Source organism: Sorex fumeus, unplaced genomic scaffold, assembly GCF_029834395.1.
Source record: "Sorex fumeus unplaced genomic scaffold, SorFum_2.1 ptg000098l, whole genome shotgun sequence".
NCBI classification, from domain to species: Eukaryota; Metazoa; Chordata; class Mammalia; order Eulipotyphla; family Soricidae; genus Sorex; species Sorex fumeus.
Window position 1 is genome coordinate 50532288 of NW_026606155.1, and position 12098 is coordinate 50544385.

The 12098-nt window shown below is 38.2% G+C and overlaps 1 non-coding gene across 1 annotated transcript; it reads right to left on the minus strand.

Annotated features, from left to right (window-relative positions):
• Nucleotides 1-11473: 11473 nt before the first annotated feature.
• LOC130042128 (U6 spliceosomal RNA) lies at nucleotides 11474-11580 on the minus strand. Its single transcript, XR_008795104.1, has one exon. It is a non-coding gene; the product is annotated as a U6 spliceosomal RNA (small nuclear RNA).
• Between the last annotated feature and the right edge of the window lie 518 nt (nucleotides 11581-12098).

Below are 12098 nucleotides of genomic sequence, written 5' to 3' on the forward strand. Positions count from 1 at the left end.
AAGAGTAAAAATTCATCATTTATGTGAGTGCTATTAATTTTTAAATACAAGATTACAGTAACATTACTCAATCTTGTAATGATCTTTACCATAATTGATTTTTTGGGGAGGTGGATGATTTGGGGGGCATAAGATAATGAGAGAACTTCAGGACTTTTATTAAAGAAGTCAATGTCTTTGTGCTATTCCTACCAAAAAGAGCTTCTGAATAGAGTTGTAGTGTTTTCATTGCCCTTTAACTCTCAGGGGTGATTTGCTTGATCTGAAGAGACAGCAGCGTGTTGCAGTAAAGAGAAGTGAAATGGTTATCAGGGGAAAGGAAGCATAGGACAGAATCAAAGGAGAAGAGTTCAGCAACTACAGCAAATTAGTGTGTATGCTTTGGAGTGTCCCAAGGTTCAGAGGATTACGCATGTATATAAATTGGTAATTCAGAATAAATGGAAAGTGAAAAGTATTAGAAGTGGCAGAGAAAGTGATCTTTTATGATGTCCTTAGGGTGTTATATTTTATAATGCCACATAAGATCTTGATTAAAATCTGCTATTAGAAATAAAAATAAAGTAAATTGAAAAATGTAATGATTAAGCCAATGGCATAATTTGTATATTCAGAAGGATGTGTTAATGGTAGAGCACAGTGGGAAGGGAGGGGAACAGAGGAAGAATGGCAAGAGACCCCTGTTAGATGTGTTGTGCCTAAGGCCCTCTAGGACCTTAAAGAGGAAATGGTGCAGCAAAGCCCATTGTGAGGAAGAAATTACCTTCCAGGCTTTACTTTACTGCTTGCCTCTGGCAAGTAAATTTCATCTGTTTCTGGTGACAAGGATAATCAAGAATTAAATAAATTTCCTTAGGCAAATGAATGATCATCTGAATCATATATCTGAATGATATTGAGGTCTAAATGAGGTCTGAATGAGATAATGATATCTGATATGAGGAATTGACAACATAAAAATTAACTAATATTTTACAATGCCACACAGCGTCCAGTTTTTAGAACATAGGTTGTTTATAAAACTGTCTCATCAGTATGAATCTGTGTAATTTTGGGGGGGGACACAGACATTTGGTGGTGGAAACAGGGTGCAGTTTGGATTACACCCAATAATACCCAGTGCTTGCTCCTGGCTCTGTGCTCAGGGTTTTACTTCTGGCTCAGGAATCACTCCTAGTTTTCTCAGAAAACTAGAAGTGGTGCTGGTGATCAAATCAGGATTGACCACATGCATGGCAAATGTCTTAACCCATGTAATGTCTCTTTGATCCCTAAAATAAAAATTTTCAGGGCAGAAAAAAGATGGGATCCTACTTGCTTGAATTCTGAGTCTATTTCCTCATGTGTAAGTTGAAAAAAAGTTATATATGTGTTAAGAAATATTGTTGAGTTTATAGACACATATTTTGGGAAAGAGAGTGTGTGTTTGTGTGTGCAATTTTCTTTAACCCAGTTTTAAAATTTAAAATGTTTTATTGATAAATGTTGTATTTCCAGCCTTTCAGTATCCTTTATACAACAAAAACAATAACAAAAAGGAGCAGAATAGTCAGTCTCCCACTTTTAGCTTACTTTGCTCTGAACCCTGCAAAGAATAGTTTCACTTCTGGTGTGGGGCTTATGGGATGGTCTCTTTCGGAGGCACTCAGAACAGAACTTTTAGACATCTCTCTGTCACAGATGACTATAGAATGATTCCACCCTCATCTCTTAGTTGTTGAATCTGCCCTTCTAATCTTCTACTTGTCTAATTGATAAAATTCTGGATATTTTTGTTATTTTTCAATTAAAAAAATCTTATCATTTTCTTTATAAGCCTAAAAAAAGTGGGTAGGAAATTTGAAAAGCTCATAAAAGCAAGTACAAAAATATTTTCCCCATGCATATATGTATGTTTTAACAAAGTTGATTCATGCTATGTATAAACTATTTGCTAACTTGCTCTTTTATGGTATCCTTTTTTGCATATCCTGGCATTTCTGGAAAAATGCAGTGCATATGATTTTTAAAAATCTTTTAGCCTAGGGAGAGAGCTCAGTTTGCTGAACCACACACTGAATGCAGGAGTACATTTCTGCATTCCATGTGTGGTTTAATGGTCCACTGAGCACTGCCAGAAGTGAGTCCTGAGGACTAAGCTAGAAGTAGCCCCCAAGCACTGTTGATATGGCCCGAACAAACAAGAAATCCACCAAATCCCCAAAAAGCTGTATTAGTCAGTCTTTACTGGAAAATAAGGTTAGAACATGGGAATGAAAATTCTTGTAATTTTATAATGAGAACACTATCAAAAAATGTCATTGGCACCAGGGGTGATTGGTTTGAATGCCAAATAGACAATTCAGGATGACTATAGACTTTCATTTAAAATATATATATATATACATATATGTATACACACATACATATTATTGTTCTTGCAATTGTACATATATTATTGTTATTACAATACATATACTATATATACACTGTTATTCTTGTGATTTTTGTGATATATATATACATATACACAGATATGTGTGTATATATGTGTAATATACACACACAGATATATATCACAAAATCGCAAGAACAACAGTGTGATGGTGCAGTTGACCCTCTAAAGAACCTGGAAGGAATTTCCTGAGCAGCAGTACTCACAGTAAACAGGGAGCCAGAGCTCTGAGCTGAGGGTGTTAACATCAAAGGAGACTGAGTGCAGGTGAAATTGGCCAGGGGCTGATACTGCATCTTTGCTGGGGAGGAAGTGCTGTGTTTGTTCTCACCACAGTTCAGTGTTGAAGCTCCAGCCACACAGTGTGATAGTATTTATAAATGGGAACTTTGGGAGATAATAAAGCTTAGATGAGGTTATTAGGGGAGTGCCCTCAGTTGGGGCAGTATCTTTTAATGAACAGACACCAGGCACTTGAGCTTTCCCTGCCCCATCTTTCCCTTTCTTCCTTTACCTCTTTCTTTCTCTCCTCCACTCCCTACCTCCATTGCTCTATCCCTTCATTTCATTTTTGGACACACCTGGAGGTGCTTAGGGCTTACTCCTGGCTCTGTGCTCAGGGATCACTCCTGACAGTGCTTGGGGAACCATTTCGAGTGCCAGGGATGAAACCTGAGTCAGCTGCATGCAAGACAAGAGCCTTTCATGCTGTATTATCTCTCCAATCCCTTACTCAATCTCTTTTGTACTCTGTCTCTGACATGTAAGGATGTGGGAAAGGTAACTGATCACACATCAGGTAGAAATTTCCCACCAGAAACTAATTGTGCAGCTCCTTGACTTTGGGCTCCTAGCCTCCAGAGCTGTGAGAAAATAACATTTCCATTGTCCAGGTTCCTGAGTCAGTGGTATGTCCTCAGAAGTCTTCAGGCCCAACTGGGGCAATATTTTCTTCCAAACCTACACACATAGGTCTGAGACCCCTAGTCTGTTGGGTGGAAATCTCAGTTCCACACTTGTTGGTTGGAAACTGCCCTTAGTTTTGTTGTCTTTTGCATAGAGGAACTCAAAGCACTGTAGATGAAAAAAGTGAGAGAGCAAGAGGGACTAATTAAAACAGACATTAGGGCATTTTTGAAACCTAGTCTAAGAAGTAACATCACAATCACTTTAACTTTTTGGCTATTTTGGTCACGCCCAGCAACGCTTACGTTTTCCTCCTGGTTTTGCACTCAGGAAATACTCCTGGTAGTACTGGGAGACCATATGGGATGACGGGGATTGAATCCGGGTCAGCTGCATGCAACAAATGCCTTACCTGCTGCACTATTGCTCTGATCCTCATCCCATCACTTTTTTGTTCAAAATAAATTTTGGTTCAAAACAAATCATCAGGTTCAGTTAACATTCAAGGGGAGAGAATAGTGTGAACCTACATGCATATAAGTGGACATTTATCACTGGGATTCTATTTTATTTTAATTTTTTGTTTTTGGTAGTACTCAATTTTTTTTTCTGGTTCTCTGCTCAGGGGATTTTATGTGGTCTGAAGATCAAACTGGGGTTGGCTGTGTACAAGGTATGTGCCTTACCTTTTATACTATCTTCTTGCCCTATCTTCAAAGTTGCTTGACACAATTACACAGTATTATTTTGATTGTGTTCATACTGACTATAAGGATTATAGTATAATTTGCTTATTTTTATTGCTGGATGGTTAGAGTGCTTATTTTATAATGTATCCACACCTTCCCATAGCGTTCTCATCTAAGCCCCCAAGCCATCCTTTCATATAGACTACAGAGAAAATACTACTTCCCTACTAACTTTGTAATTTAAATGAATAACACTTTATTCATCCTGCAGGTATTTTAGATCAAGGAAATATTGGTCATTTAGACCTTAAGATATTCACATCTTTAGAATTGATATTCAGTGAAGTGTTCCTTCAATTCAATAAAAGAAAGATAAAGTCCTCAGGCAAAAAACTGTGAAAAAGTGAAAGACAGAAACAACAGACCAAGTTATAATAAATGTATTTCTAAGAAAAATAGAAATCCTAAGAAATATTTTTGAAAGAGTATAATCCCTAATGTTGAAAAGTTGCATATAACCATTCCTGAAAGGAGTTTGTATCAGTACCTGATGGCATGTCAGTTCCTTTCACCTAGATCCTCTGTGCCTTCTTCCTCATCTTGTAGTTAAAATTGGACTGTAGAATTTTTCCAGTATTACCTGTCACCATGGAATCACTGTCATTATATTCAAGACATCAGAAAATATATGTCAGTGAAGTGAGAACAGTTTATCAACAAAGGCCATGCCATGGTCACTTTGTCGGTGCAGATCCTGACAAAAAGATTCTCAAGTTGCCAGGCAGGTTAAAAGCAGTCAAAACAACGGTGACAATCATAACAGAAGCAGACTTCATTGTTTGTAAGGAGGATGTGGGTGCTGTGAAGCAGAACAGGCAAAATGTGCCTGGGAATACATGAAGTGTACTGAATAATACAACAAACTATCTCCATTATGTGGGGAAAGTGTTTTTGCAAAATTACATTTACAGAATTTTAGGCTTCTCAAATAGTCAATGTGTGTGTGTGACATTATTTTGGGTTAAAGAAATCTCACTTCCTCTTGTCCTCATTTTAGTAGTGGATAGAGGTCTCAGGTCACATTAAATGAAATGCTGTATTCTTAAGTGATCATTTTATTCAGGGAACAGGGAGATAGTTCAAAGGACATTTGCTTTGAATGCTAGAGTTCTGGACTTGATCCCCTTAGCACAGCCAGGAGTAGCCCTCAAGCACCAACCTGAGTGTGAAACCCCCCCACCCCACCCAACTCTTCCTACCCCACTCCTTCCATGACCATTTTATTCAAACCTGTGCTATTTTTTGCAGCTCTGTCTTGCAAATAGTCTTACATACATTTTAAGTTGTTCCCTGGGTGTATGATAGAGCTGGAGCAAGAAGCCTTTTTCCATCTGTCTTTGTATTCGGATATAATCCTTGACACTTACATGTTACAGTAATTAAGTCATTTGACATTTCTGTATTTCTGAGATTCTTTACAAGATGAGTGTGATGATTAGGAAGGAAGAGATTAATGCATAAAAGTACTTTGCATGTATAGGTCATGGTTCTCTTCTCTTCCAGTTAAATATATTTACTCAATGCCCTCTTTCTGTAGTCAAAAGAGAGAGAAGACTGAGTTTTTAAAAAATGTATATTGACTCTAAAAAATCAAGGAATTATGAGTGATTATACAATGTAAGATGATAAACAGATTAAAAAATAAAGCAGATATATTTTATCAATTTTTAAAAGCTTGATATCAGAGAACATAATGTAGATAAGAGCAGGAAAATTCCTTGTTACTCCAGATTTCCTCCAAACAGAAGTGATAGCACAGGGGTAAGGTATATGCTATTCTCACCACATTCCCTCCACCCCCTACTCCCACCAAAAAAGTAAACTATAATGTAAGTGAAGATTCTGTTTTCCTTCCTGACTCATGGAGATTAGACCAAACACAATCACAAAAGTTTTGATTCTCACATTTTAAAATTACCTGGTGTCTATTTACTTATTATGTGTCCTTTATTTTTCTCTTAGGATTTTCTCCCCTGCTACACTTGTAATTTTTCATCTAGAACAACAGAATGAATTAATGACAAATCGTCAGAACTGTTGCTTGCTAGTTGCTAACTTGTGATATCTCTCTTGCTTCCATTAGAATGATTATGTTCTTCTGATGTTACAAATTTCTGATTAATATATTAGAAGTTAATCTCTTAATATAACCCATTTCTATTTGTTCATAGATGAAAAAATTTCAGTAAATAATAGTTACATGTTTCCCCTGTCATAAATATTCAAAAATATCATGTCTATTTTTTTTATTTTTTAAATTTTTATTAGTGAGACATCATGAGGTACAGTTCTAGACTTACAAATTTTTGTGCTTGGGTTTCAATTATACAGTGATCAAATAAATACCCATCCCTCCACCAGTGCCCATTTCCCACCACCACGGATCCCAGTATCCTTCCCACCCCCATCCCCCCATCCCACCCACCTCTGTGGCAGGGCATTCCCTTTTGTTCTCTCTCTCCTTTTGGGTCCTGCAGTTTGCAAGAGAGGCGTTGAGTGGCAATAATGTTTGGTCTATAGTCTACTTTCAGCCTGCTTCTCCCACCCTGAGGGGATCCTCCAAACACCATTTATTTGGTGTTCCCATATCTAGCTGAGCTCCCTTTTCCCCTAGCATGTGTGGTTGGCCTCCAAGCCATGGAGTAAAATTCCTGGTACTAATCTCGGCCATTCTTAGATGTTAGTCTCCTATTTTGTTACATTACGTTCCCCAGATGAATGCAATCTTTCTATGTCTATCTCTTCTTTCTGAGTCATTTCACTTAACATGATACTTTCCTGGTAGTACCACTTGTATGTAAATTTCATGACTTTTCTAACAGCTACATAGTACTCCATTGTGCAAATGTACCAAAGTTTCTTTAACCAGTCATCTGTTCTTGGGCACTCAAGTTTTTTCAGTATTCTGGCTATTGTAAACAGTGCTGCAATGAACAAACAAGTGCAGATGTCACTTCGACTATACTTTTTTGCTTCTCTGGGATATATTCCCAGGAGTTGTTTTGCTGGATCAAATGGGAGCTTAATTTCTAATTTTTTGAGAATAGTCCATACTGTTTTCCAAAAGGGTTGGAATAGTCGACATTCCCACCAGCAGTGAAGGAGTGTCCCTTTCTCGCCACATCCACGCCAGCATCTGTTGCTTTTGTTCTTGTGGATATGGGCCAGGCTCTGTGGTGTGAAATGATATCTCATTGTGGTTTTGATCTGCATCTTCCTGATGATTAATGATGTGGAGCATTTTCTCATGTGCCTTTTAGCCATTCGGATTTCTTCTTTGTGAAAGTTTCTATTCATTTCATCTCCCCATTTTTTGATGGGGTTGGATGTTTACTTCTTGTGGAGTTCAACCAGCACTTTGTATATCTTTGATATCAACCCTTGTCGGATGTGTATTTGGCGAATATCTGTCTTTGTATTTTGGTCATTGTTTCTTTTGAGGTTCAGAAGCTTCTTAGTTTAAGATAGTCCCATTTGTCTATCTCTGTTTTCACTTGCTTGGCCAGTGGCATGACATCTTTGAAGATATCATTAGATTCGATGACCTGGAGGGTTTTGCCAACTTTTTCCTCAATGTACCTTATGGATTCTGGTCTGATGTTGAGGTCTTTAATCCACTTTGATCTTACTTTTGTACATGGCGTTAGGCAGAGATCTGAGCCCACTTTTTTTGCATGTAGCCATCCAGTTTTGCCAGCACAATTTGTTAAAGAGGCATTCCTTGCTCCACTTCACTTTTCTTGCCCCCTTATCGAAGATTAGATGGTCGTATGCTTGGGAGGAGATGTCAGTATATTCAACCCTGTTCCATTGGTCTACAGCTCTGCCTTTGTTCCAGTACCATGCTGTTTTAATTATTACTGCTTTGTAGTAGAGTTTGAAGTTAGGGAGGTTGATTCCTCCCATTTTCTTTTTCCTAAGAATTGCTTTAGCTGTTCGTGGGGGATTATTGTTCCATACAAATTTCAGGACTGTTTGCGCCATTTCTTTGAAGAATGTCATGAGTATCCTTATAGGGATCCTGTTGAATTTATGCATTGCTTTGGGAAGTATTGCCATTTTGACAATGTTAATTCTCCCCATCAATGAGCAGGGGATATTTTTCCATTTCCTCGTATCCTCTTTTATTTCTTGAAGTAGCGTTTTGTAGTTTTCTTTGTACAGGTCCTTTACTTCTTTAGTTAAGCTGATTCCTAAGTACTTGATTTTCTGGGGCACAATTGTGAATGGGATTGTTTTCTTCATGTCACTTTCTTCTCTTTTGCTATTTGCACATAGGAAAGCCATGAACTTTTGTGTATTGATTTTATAGCCTGCAACTTTACTATACAAGCCTATTGTTTCTAGGAGTTTCTTGGTAGAGGTTTTAGGGTTCTCTAAGTATAGTGTCATATCATCTGCGAATAGTGAGAGCTTAATTTCTTCCTTTCCTACCTGGATGCCCTTAATCTCTTTTTCTTGTCTAATAGCTATTGCAAGTACTTCTAGTACTATATTGAATAGCAGTGGAGACAGTGGACATCCTTATCTCATCCCTGATCTTAGAGGGAAGGCTTGTAGTTTTTCCCCATTGAGGATGATGCTTGCTGTAGGCTTGTGGTAGATGGCTTTAACTATATTGAGGAAAGTCCCCTCTATACCCATTTTGGCTAGGGTTTTCATCATAAAGGGGTACTGGATATTGTCAAATGCTTTCTCTGCGTCTATTGATATGATCATATAATTTTTATCTTTTCTTTTGTTGATATGATGGATTATGTTGGATTATGTTGATTGATTTACGAGTGTTAAACCAGCCTTGCATCCCCGGGATGAATCCTACTTGGTCATGGTGTATGATCTTTTTAATGAGTAGTTGAATTCTATTTGCTAGTATTTTGTTGAGAATCTTCACATCCGTGTTCATCAGGGATATTGGCCTGTAGTTTTCTTTTCTCGTGGTGTCTTTGTTTCCTTTTGGTATTAGAGAGATATGGGCTTCATAGAAACTGTTTGGGAGAGTTTCCATTTTTTCAATTTCCTGGAAAAGCTTGAGAAGGACTGGCAGTAGGTCCTCTTTAAATGTTTGGAACAATTCGCTAGTGAATCCATCTGGACCTGGGCTTTTGTTTTTGGGAAGAATTTTGATTACAGTTTCGATTTCCTTGATGTCTATTCGATTTCCTTAATAGGTCTATTCAGAAACCTCAGGTCCCCTTGATCCAGCTTTGGGAGATTATAGGAGTCCAGGAATTTATCCATTTCTTCTAGGTTCTGTTGTTTCGTGGCATACAGCCTTTCAAAGTAGTCTCTGATAATCTTTTGAATTTCTTTGGTTTCTGTTACGATATCCCCCTTCTCATTTCTGATTTGGTTTATTAGGGTTCTCTCTCTCTGTTTCTTTATGAGTGTTGCTAGTGGTTTATTTATCTTGTTTATTTTCTCAAAGAACCAGCTCTTGGTTTCATTGATCTTTCTAATTGTTTCTTTGGTTTCCATGTCATTGATTTCTGCTCTAAGTTTTATGATCTCTTTCCTTCTGCCTGATTTAGGTTGTTTCTGTTGAACCTTTTCTATGGTCTTGAGCTGTGAGGCCGTTTGTTTATGTGCATTGTTTCTACAGACCTAAGATATGCTTGCAAAGCTATAAATTTTCCCCTTAATATGGCTTTCCCTGCATCCCATCCATAGGTTCTGGTAGCTCGTGTCTTCATTCACATTTGTTTCCAGGTATCTTTTGATTTCATCCTTGACTTCATTCCTGACTCACTCGTTGTTCAGCATTGAGTTATTAAATTTCCAGGTGTTTGATTTGGTTCTCCCTGTCTGTGTGTGATTCACTTCTATCCTCAGTGCATCATGGTCTGAAAAGATGGCTGATACTATTTCTATCTTCCTGATTCTGTTGAGGTATGTTTTGTGTCCTAGCACATGGTCTCTTTTGGAAAGTGTTCCGTGCTCACTGGAGAAGAATGTGTATTCTTTCTTTTGGGAGTGTAAAGCCCTGTATAAGCCCTTTCTCTTCTATTTCTTCTTTCAAAGTCAATGCTTCCTTGCTGGGTTTTGTTCTTATTGATCTATCCAGAGGTGATAAGGCGATGTTGAAGTCTCCAAGTACTATTGTGTTGCTAGCAATGTCCTCCTAAAAATCTGTTAGCAGTTGTTTTAAATATTTAGCTGTTCCCTCATTAGGTGCGTATATATTTAAGAGTGTGATTTCTTCCTGTTGTATGTATCCCTTGATTAAGAGAAAATAGCCTTCACTGTCCCTTCTAATCTTTTTCAAGGTGAAATTAATGTTGTCGGATACTAGTATGGCCACCCCAGCTTTTTTGAAGGAGTTGTTTGCTTGCAGGATTGTTTTCCGTCCTTTCACTTTGAGTCTATGTTTGCTTTGATTGTTGAGATGAGTTTCTTGTAGGCAGCAGAATGTCAGGTTCTGTCTCTGTATCCATTTTGCCACTCTGTGTCTCTTAAATGGTGAATTTAGACTGTTGACATTGAGAGAGAGTATGGTTATGGGGTTTTGTGTCATGTTTCTGTGAGGGTGTGTTGTGATTGTAGGGTTTGTCTTGCCTTATAGTAGCCCCTTTAGCTCTTGTTTTAAGTTAGGTTTTGAGTCTATGAAGTTCCTGAGCGGCTGTTTATCTAGAAAATAGTGTACCATTCCTTTGATTTTGAGTGAGAGTTTAGCCGGATAGAGTATTCTTGGTGAAGCATTCATTTCAGTGAGTGTTTTCACTATATCTCGCCACTGCCTTTAAGCTTGAAGGGTTTCCTCTGATAGGTCTGCTGTGAATCTAAGGGGTGCTCCTTTGTATGTGATTTCCTTCTTTGCCCTTGCTGCTTGCAGTATTGTGTCTCTATCGGCAGCATCAGTCAATCTAACTATGATATGTCTTGGAGTGTTTTTGTTAGGGTCTCTTTTAGCAGGCACCCTTCAGGCCTCTTGAATTTGATTAGCTGCATTGTGGAGCTCTGGGAATTTTTCCACGATAATTTGTTTAACCATGGATTTTTCATTGGGATTGTTTTCCTGAGCTTTTGGTAGTCCAATGATTCTAATGTTGTTTCTTTTGGAATCGTCTCCTAGGACTCTGATTCTCTGTAGAGCTATTTTGAGGTCCTTTGCCACTGTTTGTTGTCTGTTGGCTTGGTGCAGCTGATCTTCCAGCTCACTGATTCTTTCCTCAGCTGTGGTCATTCTATTTTTGAGGGCACAGACTGAGTTTTTCATTTCATCTATGGAATCTTTGATTTGTGCCATTTCTGTGTGTAGCTTTCCAGTTTCTGCTCTCATTTCTTCCTTTATTTTGTCGATTGTGTGATCCACTGTTTCTTTCATATCCTCTTTCAATTTAGTGGATATCTGTCTGACTGTTTCATTGAATTGATTGAACATCTTAAAAATATGGAACACTTCATGAATTTGCATGTCATCCTTGCGCAGGGGCCATGCTAATCTTCTCTGTATCGTTCCAATTTTAGCATATGTGCTGCCGAAGCAAACACTCATGTCTATTTTTAAAATTAAGTTGTTTAGCATTTTTTGGCTTTTTTGTTTTTATTTTTATTTATTTATTTTTTTTTTAGTGTAATCTTTTTTTTATAGTTATATACTTACAAATTTTTGTGCTTGGGTTTCAGTTATACAATGATCAAGTACCCATCCCTCCACCAGTGCCCATCCTCCACCAACACGGGTCCCAGCATCCCTCCCACCCCCCCATCCTCCCCATCCCACCCTGCCTCTTTGGCAGGGCATTCCCTTTTGTTCTCTCTCTCTCTTTTTGGGTCCTGTAGTTTGCAAGAGAGGCGTTGAGGCAATCATGTTTGGTTTATAGTCTACTTTCAGCATACTTCTCCCACCCTGGGAGGATCCTCCCAACACCCTTTTTCTGTTGCTCTCTTCTCTATCTGAGCTTCCTTTTCCCCTAACATGTGTGGCTGGCCTCCAAGTCATGGAGCAAAATTCCTGGTACTAATCTCAGCCACTCCTGGGTGTTAGTCTCCCATTTTGTTGCTTTATG